The sequence below is a fragment of the Pseudorasbora parva genome, chromosome 2, assembly GCF_024679245.1.
Source record: "Pseudorasbora parva isolate DD20220531a chromosome 2, ASM2467924v1, whole genome shotgun sequence".
Taxonomy (NCBI): domain Eukaryota; kingdom Metazoa; phylum Chordata; class Actinopteri; order Cypriniformes; family Gobionidae; genus Pseudorasbora; species Pseudorasbora parva.
In genome coordinates, this window is record NC_090173.1 from 58,144,334 (window position 1) to 58,160,682 (window position 16,349).

The window sequence follows — 16,349 nt, forward strand, 5'->3', positions numbered from 1 at the left end:
AATCCCATTCAGTCTTTCCCTTCACCTCCACCTCATAGTAAAATCTCCCTGAACTGAATCCCTGCTTTGCCAGAACACAATAACCCTCATCAAATCTCTTTGGGTTTTCTGGGACGTCTGTTGTATGTTGGTGAATAAGGACGCTACACAAACCGTTGGTTCAGAATTGTGCATTGCTCTGTTCCCAAACAGACATGCACACACCGTATATCAACACTGTTGGCTTCCTGTTATCATCATAACATACACCATTTCCCCACAGGGTGGAGCTGCTGCCTAAGCAGTACAACAGGACACCCTGTAACAACGTCCTGCTTAATGTCTCCTTCACTGACTTGTTTTCCATCATCAGACAGGATGAGATATGGATGTGCTGTATCAGGATCCAGAGTCACATCCACTGAGAGAGATCAGACATTATCAATCAACTTCAGAACAAATATTTTTATGTATATACTGTATATAAAACACATTATAAACAAAAGTATTGTAAGTGTATTGAAGAAAATGGTGTCAATCACACTGTACCTGCAAACTTCTTTACAAACTTCAAACCTGTGAACACAGATGACAACATAATGAAGAATTATTTATAGGATTCATTTCATGGCAGCATCAGTAGCTGCGTCAATTTAGCAAAAACTCTCATATATCGCAAAAATATTTTGTTTACGCTTGCATGAGGTGTTTTTTACATCATTTTCTCATTAAAACATATTTTCTCCTAATAAGGACAGGGGTCGCCAACTGGTGGACTCCGGTCTGGATCCAGGCCGCGAGATGCATCCATCCGGACCGCGAAGCCTTTTGACGTAATGAAATAAATACATGCCAAATGCAATTTAAAAAATAAATATATAATCACATTTATATCAGGCAGCTCAGAATAACCGTTTTTTCCTATGTTGCCACGGTTGCGTTGACAGTTAAAGGGGTCAGCGCCGCGTCCCCTTTATACATTATACTCGCGAGCTCAGTTTTGAATCGACTTCTGACAGAAGAACTGCACAATGGGTGTATCTTGTAGCACAGGGTGAAATCAGTATGTTCATGGACGATATTAGGGAAATATAAATTGAATACATCGTGCAGCTCTTCTGTCAGAAGTCGATTCAAAACTGAGCTCGCGCGTCCGGTCTGAGAGAGCCTACCTGAGACGTGGCACTGAGCTTCAGTCCGGTGTGCGACCGCGTTTAGGCTAGCCTACGTTACTACGCTGACTGTTGCTATGTTCAGATGCGCAGTCACACGTGCACATTAACCCTCATTCACTATTCCCTACGTTAGTCCACTATTAAAGTTTAATATACAGGAATTTTTATGCTTCTGTTCCGTCTTTAAGTACAACTCAGCTCAGCCTTTTGATATGTTATTTGAGGTTATTTACGTTTTTCTGGATTTAAAAGGATCAGTTGAAATAAAGAGAAAATGCACTTTCATTTTTCCAACATTAGAGACTAAACATTTGAATGAACATAAAATGATGTTATGAGATTTCTGTTTTGTTTTTTGACCAGGAGCATTTGTGTTCATTGATTGTTGTTTATCTTAGTTCAGCAGAAAAAGTACTTAAGTTGCTACCCAGATAGCAGACAAACAGTGTTGAATCAATCAGCGTTGAATCAATGTTAATGCATCAACTAAAATATCATTGAATCAATGTTGAGATGTCAATGTTGCGAATGTTGATTTTTCATCAGGTTTGCACCCTGAAATAATGTTATTTCAACGATGAAAAATAGATCAAGATGGGCTTAAAATCAATAGTTTTCCAACAAAAATTAAACCACTTATTTAAGTGAATCAATGTTGAATCAATGTTAATGCATCAATCAAAATATCATTGAATCAATATTGAAATATATCATTGATTTTTCATCAGGTTTGCACCGTGAAATAATGTTATTTCAACAATGAAAAATAGATCAATCTTGCTTTATGTACAGCAGGATTCTATGCCAGTTAATTTGTCTCTTTATTTTATTCATTTTAATCAGAGACCATGTGTGGCTGCAATCGATATGATTTTGCATCAAAAAGTCACACAAAGTAAACACCATCCTTCAGTTTACATGCAAATGTATTTATTTATGCCCCCACAGTTACAACAGGAAATCTCACATTGACTTAAAACAATTACATCTGAATTCATGACACAAATGAGAAGAGCCTGGAAAAACATGACAACGTGCATCTGCAAAATGGAAGTAAATACAAATGTAAACTTGCCAATAAATACAGAAATGACACAGTACTACTGAAAGAAAGAAGGTAGAAGAAAGAATAAAATACTCCAAACTCAGGGGTTTCCACCATGAGCAATGCCCCGAAGCCTTTCAGGTTGTAAACAACAAGAAGTTAGTAAATATTTGGAAATGTGATTAATTATACATTATAAATATCACCTACTACAAAAAGATGAAACTTGAAATTTTATCAAAATCTTGATATCCCAGTTAAATCGGTAACATTAAATTCAGGACTATTTAATGCATTTTAAAATAGACTTATACATTTTAAAATGAAACAAGTAAATGAATGACCAAATAGCTAAATTAAGAAAATAAAAGAGGAGCTTTATAGGCTACATGGTGGTTTGGAAGATATTTTTTTCCCATTTACAACAGGAGGCACAACTGTTTACTAAATTTCTGTAGTTTGATATAGCTGCCTACAGAACTTAAAGATCTCACTCTTTTCTTTTTTTCTTGCTGCATTAAAGATTAATCTGTAATGATGTAATTGTAATCTGCTCTCGTGATGATATCGTACAGCTGAAGCAGAGCTGAGCTGATTGTATTTCCCCTCACCGCTAACAGGTCAATCAGTTCTAGCTCTGCTTCAGCTGTGAGATACTCTCACGAGTGGCCAACACAATTACTGACAAGCCAGAAATTCATCTAACCTTCTGATCGCCTCTCGTTTATACACTGGACGAATATAGGATGATTCAAAATGATTCATCTGTGCGTGCACCGAGTAAAGCCGGGTGCACACTGTGCGATTTTGGCCACGATTTGGCCGTCTGGGACAAATTTAGGAAATCCTAAAAGTTTCCTCAGATCCTAGGCTAAAATCTGACGTCTTTGGTCGTTAGTTTGACATGTTCACCGGCCGCCGATTAATGAGCGCTGCGATCAAATTTGACCTCAGACGAAATTCTGGCAGTGTCAGAAGATTTGGCACACAATCCTGCAGTGTGACTTCTCCTACGACGACAGTCAAATATCTCCGTTTTTCAAGACAAACTATGACCAAAACGAGTGCTAGAGATTTCTTTGTAGCCAGCATTTCAGCCCCGCGTGTAATGCAGCTCACTGTTACCGAACGCACCATTCATTGATGATATGAACTCCGGGTGAGTTTTCTTGCGCGCGTCCGATTTTAGCGCGCCTTCACTATCGTGCAGTCTGACATTAATGTCAACTGAGATTTTACAGTGTGACATGGCGATCATGTTCGTACAGTCTGACAAGGGACATTCGCAAAGGATTTTGAAAAATCGCCGAATTCCGCACCGCGCATTCATTGACTTGTGAGTCGATCCTATATGGTCTCAAAATCCAAATGAATCAAATAGGATCGACTCACAAGTAAATGAATGCATGCACAGCACCATTTCCACAAATGCACATTTTGCTCGCACAGTTGAATTATCTTAATACTAAAATCATCTCATAAAATAGATGAACACCTCACAACAAACGACGCACGACAAAAAAAAAGTTGCACGAGTCAGAATTCGGACGCAATTCACAGTGTATATGTCAATCTTAAGAAAAAAATGAATACAAATATGATATGGTTTGGTGAAAAACAAACTGAAACTCAATGTATTAAGATTATCCTGGCCGTTGGTTGTGTAACTTATGAGGGCGCTCATGTGACTATTATTAACATTGCAGTTCTAACGCGCTGAGAAGAAGCACACAAGTTGTAAAACATAAAGATGAACAAAAACACTAAATTAAAATTGAGATGAATTTTATAATTATATTTTTGTAGGCCACTTACCTCTAAAAAAACATGGTCGTTGTCCTGTGTCTCTTTTTCGCGATTGAAGTCTGTTCAGCTGCGCTTGCTTTGGTTGATTGGTGGATGTCTTGAAGGTGCATTACCGCCACCTGCTGGATTGGATTGAGGCGCATCCGATATTCGATAGGGACACATATTCTAAATTCTTTATTAACTCTGTATTCTTTAGATAAAGAATGAAATGCATGTACATTCTACATGATTTAAATAATAATAATGGGCTACATTTTTATTTATTTAAAACTGATAGACTAAATTTATGGTAGAAGTTCTTTTTTTTTTTTTTTTTTTTTTTTTTTTTTTTACATTTTTTATTATAATAACATGAAACACAGAATGAAAACATTACATGCCAGTAAGCAGGAAAATAATATACCTTTTAAAAAGATTCATAGTTTTTACAGCTTTCTTTTTGGAAGAGTCAGAAATCAAACACGCATACAATTTGAACTCTTCCAGAAAAATGTAAAGAAAGGCTTACAATTACAAAATTTACATTTATGTATTCTTTGTTAATCCACACACTCGTTGGTGTACTCAGCATATCCTTTGAGGATAATAAATGTGCTCACATTTACACAAATGTACCCAATTGATTTGGACTTGCCTTAACATGTTGAATAATGTGACAGATAGATTGACCGTAAGCCTCACCGGTGGAGAATTAAGATGACCAAACATCAGCATTGATTCAATGTTTGTCTTTTCAACACTGAAAAGCATGGAATTATCAACATTGATCCAATATTATTTAGCAGTGACTTTTCAACATTGGTCCAGTATGGTGTTAGCATTGAATTTTCAACATTGATCCAATATTACTTAGCATTGAAATTTCAACCTCAACCAAAATGATGATTCTGATGGAATTTCAACATTGAATCAATGTCACCATGCTATCTGGGTAGTAATGTTGAAATTAATGTATTTTCAGTGCAGATTTAGAGATGAACCCCTTTTTTAATTCATCATATTTTTTGTCAGACATGGTTACTGGTTGAATTTAGATATTTTGTACCAAAGCAACTTAAACAGAACAACCTCAAAATTAAATACATTTTGTGAAGGATTACCTATGTTTGCTTTAACAATATGAAAAGATCTATGTGAGAACATATTATATTTTGTTTAATACATTTTTTTTTTTTTTAATATACACTAATTTCTTTAGTTTGGCAAAAAAAAAACATCAATTCATGTTTTTAGGTATATAATTGTCCGGACCTCAGCCAATGAGGAAGGTTAATTTACTGGACCCCAAGCAATTTTAGTTGAAGACCCCTTTTGTATAGAGTTGTGTAGATTACAAAATATGCCTTTATCCACATTAGAACATTTATATAGCCAATGTGCCTTTGTCACACTTCCATGTTTTTTTTACTATACAGGTACTTCTCCAAAAATTAGCATATTGTGATAAAGTTCATTATTTTCCATAACGTAATGATAAAAATTAAACTTTCATATATTGTAGATTCACTGCACTCCAACTGAAATATTTCAGGTCTTTTATTGTTTTAATACTGATGATTTTGGCATACCGGAAGTACCATACCGAGAGGGAGTGCAGCGAATTTCAACGATAGGAAAACAATGGATCTCTCCATAATCGCAATGACAGTTTGGACGCTGAGGAAATTATAAATGTTTATTAATACTCATATGGCAGACCACAGCCATGCAATTATGACACAATAAGAGGCAGGCCAGGATTAGACAGAACAACGATTAAAGGAGATGAATGGAGTTGTTGTGTGAGGAGAAACAGTGGAAAACAGAGCAGGTGAGAGACCAGTTAGCTCAAGATATAACTTTATAGTATACGCTAGCATATGAACACTGTGCTCATATTACAACACTTTAAAGATAAGTATCATCAGGCAATCGCAAAGCTGGTATTGGTCATCTAGGAGTATTGATACCAATAACAGAAAGTAATAATACGTTTTGACCATCTGGCATAAGTCCCACTCGTGAATATCCGTCCACACTAAACATTGGGCGTACATTACACAGTGCGGTTTTTGCTGTCATACGAGCTTGCAGACGATTTCTTTTTCTTGCATGGACATTGTGGATGCTCGTATGGTTGTGGCTCGCAGCATGTGTGCGGAAATACGAGACGAGCAGAGCACGTTTCTCGCACCGCCCTTTTAAATAAAAAGTCAGCTCGATTTTCACCAGCGTATTGCTGTCCCCTATTGCCAAATCATGCACATCCATGTCACATAGGTAGTGGTGGAGGAAGTACTGAATCTCAGTACTTAAGTAAAAGTACAAATAACCAGAGCCATATTTACTTTAGTAAAAGAAGAAGTACTACAACAACAATCCTACTTAAGTAAAAGTAAAAAACTATTAAAAGTAAAAGTACTTGTAAAACTATTTATTCTCTTAAGGCGGGCGTATACTGTGCGAATTCAGACACTTGGGAGGTCGTAAGATATTGCAGACGCTACAAGTCAGTTAATTTGATAAATCGCATCAAATCAGCTGGTACACGACACGACTGTTTGCACCGCAAGCCGGCCGCGATCACACGAGCTTTCGCATTAAACACAGAGCTTTCAATGTTGCTGAGAGCTTCAGATACAAAAAACATGTGCAAACGATTTGTTGAAAAGCTGTGAACAGTAGCCTTTCCTTTCAACCGAAAGAGACGGCGCGCGAGAGAGAAAAAGTGTGTGTGTGTTAGTGTTGTCAAAAATATCGATATTTCGATATATATCGATACTGGAATATCTAAATACGATACGATTCTCAGTTTTTACAGTATCGATATCAGCTGCGTTCTCCTCTCTGACCGTCAGCGAGTTGACACACACCGGCATATTCTCACTCAGCCCGGTTAACCTCTGAGCACGGCGAGCGCGCGTTCTGCTGGACTTTTTCCTCATGACAGTGTGTTAGTGTATGATCGGTCTGAATTTCGCGCGGGATTGCACATAAATTAATTCTACTAATCCCCGAAGATTTCGTGCTCCACATCTGAAGCGCACACACACATAGCCTACCATAATAAAGCCGCCTCTGACATGATACAAGTGCAAACATTTGCTTCCTTTTCCAGCTTATTATTGGTCAAATACACTCAAAGAATTATCAGTGCACATGTGGAAGAGTATTAACGTTAACACAGTCGCAAACAGCACTTCATCAAAATTTCTCCATTCAGCTTGGTTCATCGACCATAACTCCATCAAGGACAGCAAGAAACCTTGGAGTTGTGATTGATGACCAGTTAAACTTCACTGACCACATTACTGCAACAGCCCGGTCCTGCAGATTTGCTTTATACAACATTAGAATGATTAGATCCTTCCTATCAGAACAGGCTGCACAACTCCTGGTTCAAGCTCTTGTTCTCTCCAGACTGGATTATTGTAATGCTCTTCTGGCTGGGCTTCCAGCATGCACTATCAAACCCTTGCAGCTGATCCAGAATGCAGCGGCGAGAGTGGTCTTTAATGAGCCGAAGAGAGCGCATGTTACGCCTCTCTTCATCAAACTGCACTGGTTGCCAATGGCTGCTCGCATTAAATTCAAGGCACTAGTTATCGCCTACAAAACAACCTCTGGCTCTGCACCAATATACCTAAATTCACTTGCTCAGACTTACACACCCTCCAGAAGCTTGCGTTCTGCGAGCGAGCGGCGCCTCGTGGTTCCATCCCAAAGAGGCATGAAATCACTCTCACGGACATTTTCCTGGACCGTTCCCACCTGGTGGAATGACCTGCCGATCTCAATTCGTGCTGCCGAGTCTGTAGCCATTCTTAAAAAACATCTTAAGACACATCTTTTCCATTTGCACTTGACCAATACAGAATAGCACTTACTGATCACCACAGCAACGACCAAAAGCACACACTCCTGGATCATATCTACGTCTCTCATCCGGATTTGTGCCTTCAGGCGGGTATGTTACATAGTTATCATAACTATCAGAATCCAGTGTTCTGTATATTGCGTACGTGAGTTTTTGTTGTAGATGGCTATTGCTGCGCGTTTAGCTAGAATACAAAACCAACCCATTGGGCCACTGAATCTGCATTAACGACAACAGCTGGGGCATCAGCCTTAGTCCTAATGGGTTGTAGCTATCTTAGCTATCAAAATCCAGTGTTCGGCACTTTGCGGACGTGAGTTTTATTTGTAGATGTCTGTCTTTAAAATAAAAAAAAAAAAAAAAAATGTTGTGTATTGTGCTAATTAATTGAGATTTCTTACAGCTCTTACAGGTTTTTGGCCTTGTCTGTTTCGTTGCTTCTATTACTCTCCCCTTTTTTTGTAAGTCGCTTTGGATAAAAGCGTCTGCTAAATGATTAAATGTAAATGTAAATGCAAACAGTTCAGGAAGAACGAGTAACAGGAACAGTGTTTAGGATCCATGCGTCCGTTAGTCTTAAAGGGACCGCAGTCATTTGTTATTCAAACTACAAAAAGACAAACGATCAACTGCTCTTGACTGATCAACTTGTGTAACTTTAATAGTTTCATCTGTAGGCTATTGAATTTTTTACAAAGAACATTATCCAATGTTGTTTTAAATGTAATTACTGTGCATTTTTTTATTCAGTTTCTTATCTGAATGTTAGACCTACCTGAAAAAATAAAGCAGTCTTTTTAATTTTTATCTTCTATTCTATTGCATTTATTTGTGCTATTGTTTGTAATCTGTTTATTTGTTCTTATTTTATTACTGTTTACTCGTCTTTTTAAATTTAATTTACCATTCGAAATTAAATTCTTGTGCTGTGTGTAAGCTATTGCAACACAATTACCCCATTGTAAAAAATACATTGAGATAGCGAAAATTTGTGAGATAATTTTAATAGTAATTGATCAATAATTGTTCAAATCAAACCGATGCCCAACCCTAAGGAACATGCTGGCCACATGAATTTTTAGTAAAAAATAACAATGAATAATAAGTTATGTTGTCATATTAAGCATCTTATTTTATTTATTTATTTATTTTTTTACTGTGGTATCGATTTAGTATCGATATATCGATATTTTAGTCTGATATCGTATCGAAGTCATAATTTTGGTATCGTGACAACACTAGTGTGTGTGTGTGTGTGTGTGTACGCTGTATGGCTGCATAGATCAAGCCTATGTGACGTGGTTGTGCATGATTTGGCAATAGCGGGCAGCCATACACTGGTGAAAATCGGGCCGACTCTCGAATTTTTTTAAACATGCTTAAAAATAATCGTAAGGTCGGGAGGTAATGTTTGCTTGAGCTAACGTGCTCGCTTCGCATTTACTCTCACACGGTGCGAGCCACGACCATACGAGCATCCACGATGTCCACACGATTTCTCCTGAAAGAAATAAAAAATTGCCTGCAAGTTCGTACGACAGTAAAAATCGCGCCCGCCTTTAATGTCTATAGTCTAATAATTAAAAAGAAGAAAACCGTATGGGCTGTGGCATTTTAATTAAGTTAGTTTTGGGTTAATGTAGGCTAATTGTGCTTATCATCTGTCGCCCAGTTTACATTCTGACTCACAATATCAGGACGATCTGCAAAGTTAAATATCAATATTCAGAAGTAACATTTTCATCAGCTTTGATGTATTGAAATCTTCATATTTATGAGGATTAATCTTAAATATAGGATATAACAGATATAACATATATAGGATATGCTTCACCTTTCCTTTTATATTCTTAAGTTTTATTTAAATTTTTTTATTAGAATAACGTTTGTTAAATTAAATAATTTACACTGACAAATTACAACCGCATTAAATAATGTTATGAGATTGTTTTAAATATATATTTTTAATACAATAATAAACGTTGGAAAGAATGTTTAAACATGAAACTAAACTACCAGTAGGTGGCGGCAGGTCTAAATGAGTGAGTCATTGAGTCGGTTCGTTCAAACGGCTGATTCGTTCATGAATGAGGCAGTCGTTTACGGACAGGTCATTGAATCTTTGATTCAACCGATTCTTTCAAACGCTGAATCATTCAGTAACACACTATTGCTGTGAGATGCGTTGTGGTTCTGATGTGGAAATATGATCTGATCTTGGAAATATTTTCGCTGCTGTAATAGAACAAAAGCAGTTTATATTGCATCTAAAATGTAAGTGACTAATTTTAATTAATTGTTTATGGAACGGTCATGAATAGTGTTGCACGATATACCGATACTAGAAAAGTATTGCGATACCCTGCTATTACAAACGGTACGATATGGACTATTATTAGTACCGGTACTTTAAGGAGGACAGCGCTAATATGAGCTGCATTTCTTAATGTGCGTGGATGTGTGACAGCAGGTGTCAGGACGTGTGTGCAGAGCATTACTTCCACTGTTCACTAAACATTGGAAGTAGTAGAAGAGTTAAATATATACGCACAGTGCATGACAGATAAAGCAACAGAAATATGCGTGCATGAGAAAAGGCGCCGCGCGGGATGTGCTCGCGCTACCGGACTCTGACTTGAAGCGCGCACGCCTTTCAGACAACATGCGGTCGCCATTCAGTTCTTTCACGGATTATTATTTGGGTTTGAATGGTCCAACATATGTAAAAATGCACGGTCTGGCGAGTATTGAGGTAAACACAGTCGGATATGTCTTTAGTGAACGTGTACAGCTGAGGTAATTAGATCAGTGCAGGTCTTAAGCCAGACCTAATAGGCTATTCTGTGATTAATGTTAAGCAAACAATGAAAAATAGAAAACCACCACATGCTTGGCTAAATAACTAAAATATATTTATAAAAAAATCAGTGTATGGTTAAATTATAGAGTGAAGACCAAGTAAGCAGTTTTATATTTGATTATTTAATTTTTTTTCTTGACTTGCTACTGTTAAAGGTGCACTATGCAGGTTTTGTCCACTGGAGGGCGCCTATGCAAAACAAATGCGTAGTTTGATGACGCAAAGTGTGAGCGCTGCATCTTGGGAGATGTGGTCTTCTCATCACAGCCGGTGAAAAATAGGACTCGGGCAGAAATCACGTTCATGCATGCGGTTATTAACGTTACTGTAGTCTAAAGCAGAGCAGGACCGAGTGTTATGGACCTGAGCACAGCTGCTGGAGCGATTGTTAAACAAATACCCGCCTCGCGAATACCGGGACTTTTATTATGACGGGACGGGACTCATTTGCCGGGCGCCTGCACAGATCCGCTCTTCCGGTTATGATTTTGAGGTAATGGAGCTCTGTTTATCATATTAGATACATTTAAGTGTGTTTAAAACGATGTTATGACGTTACTCCGTGCGTTCAGTTGTTCACACTGCTAAGAGTAAAGCGCTCCTGCCAAATAAAAGCCGAAAACGAGGGGAACGCAGATATGACGCAATCGACAGGCGACTCTCTCAAATGCAATGCTGCAACGTCCCGGTCCTTAGTTAAAATAGCAATTTTCTCACAATTTACAAATAGTTGGAAACATCTGGGATATTGTAGGTACTCAACTGAACAAAATATATAACACCGGCCTAGTGGTTTTTGGATATTTTACTGCAAAAATACTACATAGTTCACCTTTAAATAGACCTAATGAAGCTGAAAAAAAAAAAACACTTTTGTCATATTGTTTATAATTTGCATTTTTTTTTATAAGATTACATTAAAAAAATATTAAATTACTATTACTTATTACTAAATTACTAAATATTAAATTACTCGTATCATAAAATAAGATTTTGGTCATCCCAACCTGTTGAGAAGTGAAGGTTAGTGAATGATTGATAATGTGACCTCTGTAAGGATGTTCACACTGGTATGCCGTTATTATAGCAATAAGAGGAGGGAACATGCTGGCCAAGGGAATTTTTAGTTTAAAAAAAAATAAAACGATGAATAATAAATTCTGTTGTCATATTATTTATATTATCTGTTTTATTTTATTTTTACCATGGTATCGATATCGAGGTATTTTAGTCTGGTATCGTATCGAAGTCAAAAATTTGGTATCGTGACAACACTAGTCATGAAATCAGTGTCACATTTTCAGTCGTGATGGTATTCAGGAAAACAGCACTCTTGGTCGTGTCATGTGATGTATTTTAACTGTATTATATGTTATAAAATATAAAAACCTTCACATTATGAATATTTATTGAAGTATGTTAAATATACATCACAATACTTAACTTATCAATGAACTTATTGATATTTAAAGACAAAAACTCTTTCTTTAAATATAAATTCTTTTTTTAAATATTATTATTAAAATATTATTATTAATATTGTTTTATTATCTGGACACACAAATAGTCCCCCATTGCATCGTTATACATTATATTCAACACTATAGTGGTTTAATGTAGTAATGTCACTGAAACTCAGAAAACGTACGACTTACTCATGCTTCTTTAGATGCAGCATTCTCTCCCGGTCCCTTCTCTCCCACTATTAATGCAATATACATATAAGAATAAACCATCTAAAATGCTTCTGCCGCTGCCGCTTTAAACGATGTTTGTGCTTTCACTATAAGGAGTGCCGCTGCCGCTTTAAACGATGTTTGGCCTTTCACTATAAGGAGTGCCGCTGCCGCTTTAAACGATGTTTGGGCTTTCACTATAAGGAGTGCCGCTGCCGCTTTAAACGATGTTTGGCCTTTCACTATAAGGAGTGCCGCTGCCGCTTTAAACGATGTTTGGGCTTTCACTATAAGGAGTGCCGCTGCCGCTTTAAACGATGTTTGGCCTTTCACTATAAGGAGTGCCGCTGCCGCTTTAAACGATGTTTGGGCTTTCACTATAAGGAGTGCCGCTGCCGCTTTAAACGATGTTTGGCCTTTCACTATAAGGAGTGCCGCTGCCGCTTTAAACAATGTTTGGGCTTTCACTATAAGGAGTGCCGCTGCCGCTTTAAACGATGTTTGGGCTTTCACTATAAGGAGTGCCGCTGCCGCTTTAAACGATGTTTGGCCTTTCACTATAAGGAGTGCCGCTGCCGCTTTAAACGATGTTTGGGCTTTCACTATAAGGAGTGCCGCTGCCGCTTTAAACGGTGTTTGGGCTTTCACTATAAGGAGTGCCGCTGCCGCTTTAAACGATGTTTGGGCTTCACGCTAAGGAGTGCCGCACCGCTTTAAACGATGTTTGTGCTTCACTATAAGGAGTGCCGCTGCCGCTTTAAACGATGTTTGTGCTTTCACTATAAGGAGTGCCGCTGCCACTTTAAACGATGTTTGGGCTTTCACTATAAGGAGTGCCGCTGCCGCTTTAAACGATGTTTGGGCTTTCACTATAAGGAGTGCCGCTGCCGCTTTAAACGATGTTTGGGCTTTCACTTTAAGGAGTGCCGCGCCGCTTTAAACGATGTTTGGGCTTCACTATAAGGAGTGCCGCTGCCACTTTAAACGATGTTTGGGCTTTCACTATAAGGAGTGCCGCTGCCGCTTTAAACGATGTTTGGGCTTTCACTATAAGGAGTGCCGCTGCCGCTTTAAACGATGTTTGTGCTTTCACTATAAGGAGTGCCGCTGCCACTTTAAACGATGTTTGGGCTTTCACTATAAGGAGTGCCGCTGCCGCTTTAAACGATGTTTGGGCTTTCACTATAAGGAGTGCCGCTGCCGCTTTAAACGATGTTTGGGCTTTCACTATAAGGAGTGCCGCTGCCGCTTTAAACGATGTTTGGGCTTTCACTATAAGGAGTGCCGCTGCCGCTTTAAACGATGTTTGGGCTTTCACTATAAGGAGTGCCGCTGCCGCTTTAAACGATGTTTGGGCTTTCACTATAAGGAGTGCCGCTGCCGCTTTAAACGATGTTTGGGCTTTCACTATAAGGAGTGCCGCTGCCGCTTTAAACGGTGTTTGGGCTTTCACTATAAGGAGTGCCGCTGCCGCTTTAAACGGTGTTTGGGCTTTCACTATAAGGAGTGCAGCTGCCGCTTTAAACGGTGTTTGGGCTTTCACTATAAGGAGTGCCGCTGCCGCTTTAAACGATGTTTGGGCTTTCACTATAAGGAGTGCCACTGCCGCTTTAAACGATGTTTGGGCTTTCACTATAAGGAGTGCCGCTGCCGCTTTAAACGGTGTTTGGGCTTTCACTATAAGGAGTGCCGCTGCCGCTTTAAACGGTGTTTGGGCTTTCACTATAAGGAGTGCCGCTGCCGCTTTAAACGATGTTTGGGCTTTCACTATAAGGAGTGCCGCTGCCGCTTTAAACGGTGTTTGGGCTTTCACTATAAGGAGTGCCGCTGCCGCTTTAAACGATGTTTGGGCTTCACTATAAGGAGTGCCGCTGCCGCTTTAAACGGTGTTTGGGCTTTCACTATAAGGAGTGCCGCTGCCGCTTTAAACGATGTTTGGGCTTTCACTATAAGGAGTGCCGCTGCCGCTTTAAACGATGTTTGGGCTTTCACTATAAGGAGTGCCGCTGCCGCTTTAAACGGTGTTTGGGCTTTCACTATAAGGAGTGCCGCTGCCGCTTTAAACGATGTTTGGGCTTTCACTATAAGGAGTGCCGCTGCCGCTTTAAACGATGTTTGGGCTTCACTATAAGGAGTGCCGCTGCCGCTTTAAACGATGTTTGGGCTTTCACTATAAGGAGTGCCGCTGCCGCTTTAAACGATGTTTGGGCTTCACTATAAGGAGTGCCGCTGCCGCTTTAAACGATGTTTGGGCTTCACTATAAGGAGTGCCGCTGCCGCTTTAAACGATGTTTGGGCTTTCACTATAAGGAGTGCCGCTGCCGCTTTAAACGATGTTTGGGCTTTCACTATAAGGAGTGCCGCTGCCGCTTTAAACGATGTTTGGGCTTTCACTATAAGGAGTGCCGCTGCCGCTTTAAACGATGTTTGGCCTTTCACTATAAGGAGTGCCGCGCCGCTTTAAACGATGTTTGGGCTTCACTATAAGGAGTGCCGCGCCGCTTTAAACGATGTTTGGGCTTTCACTATAAGGAGTGCCGCTGCCGCTTTAAACGATGTTTGGGCTTTCACTATAAGGAGTGCCGCTGCCGGTTTAAACGATGTTTGGGCTTTCACTATAAGGAGTGCCGCTGCCGCTTTAAACGATGTTTGGCCTTTCACTATAAGGAGTGCCGCTGCCGCTTTAAACGATGTTTGCGCTTTGACTTTGAGGCACGTCATTCCAGCAGCGCTCGCGCTTCAGATGATCAATGCAATCCGTCACAGTTCTGAACGCAAGAAAGCGTATCAAAATGAATATTCCTAAACTGTAAATGTTTAACTCAATTAAAACAATTTAACTCTGCATGTACTCATGCTGTTTTCGCGTGTCTCGCAATCATTTGAACGTCCGTGTTTACTACAATATGCTAGTTGTGGTAAATCTGGTCATCAGATAAAGGACAATCTTTGTTTGAAGTGTAATCCGTCGTCTGTTTTTGCTCTTACTCTGCTGACTGAAGGCATGAAAAGCAGAACGCTTGCAGTAGGAAATGTAGCTTAAAGGGGTACTTCAGCGCTAGAAAGATGAATCTGTATTTAAACTGGGTCATTATTTAAGAAATGTGAAATTATTTTTGAAGTTGGTGCTTTCTAGACTAAGAAAAGACAGAAAATGTATTTGTCGCATAGGGATGAAAGACTACAATTCCCAGAATGCTTGGTTGCCCTGTATGTGTGTGTGTGTGTGTGTGTGTGGGGGGGGGGGGGGGGGGGGGGGCACGATCACTTGAATATACTCCAGGGTTTCTACTGATAGAAAGCCATATGCTAATCGCTGAAGTAACCCTTTAACAGTTTCTCAGTGTTGATGCACTTTGGGAGTTGTAGTTTTTATTCTGATTGGATCACACATCTATTCATGACAATAGATCAAGTCATTTCCACCGGTGCACCTAAATATTTTAACAGAGATAAATGAGATATGAAGCTGGCTTCTGCTGTTAAAAGTGCAAACTAATCTTAAGTACATTTTTCTTTAATTAATTACACTCCTGACTCTCCGGTCATAAACCATTTCACTACTGGTCTTGGGTCATAAACAGTTAACCCCTATAACAGTACATTACTAAGACTGTAAAGATGATCAGCTTTGAGAATTAAACCAACCTGTGTGTTCCTCAGTTTCTTCATCTTTCACTCTGAATGTTTCTTCAATCTTCATGTCTTCACTCTCCTCTTCCACCGGTGCACCTAAATCTTAAGTACATTTTTCTTTAATTAATTACACTCCTGACTCTTCATTTTTTCACTTCTGGTCTTGGGTCATAAACAGTTAACCCCTATAACAGTACATTACTAAGATTGAAAAGATGATCAGCTTTGAGAATTAAACCAACCTGTTTGTTCAGTTTCTTCATCTTTCACTCTGAATGTTTCTTCAATCGTGATGTCTTCACTCTCCTCTTTA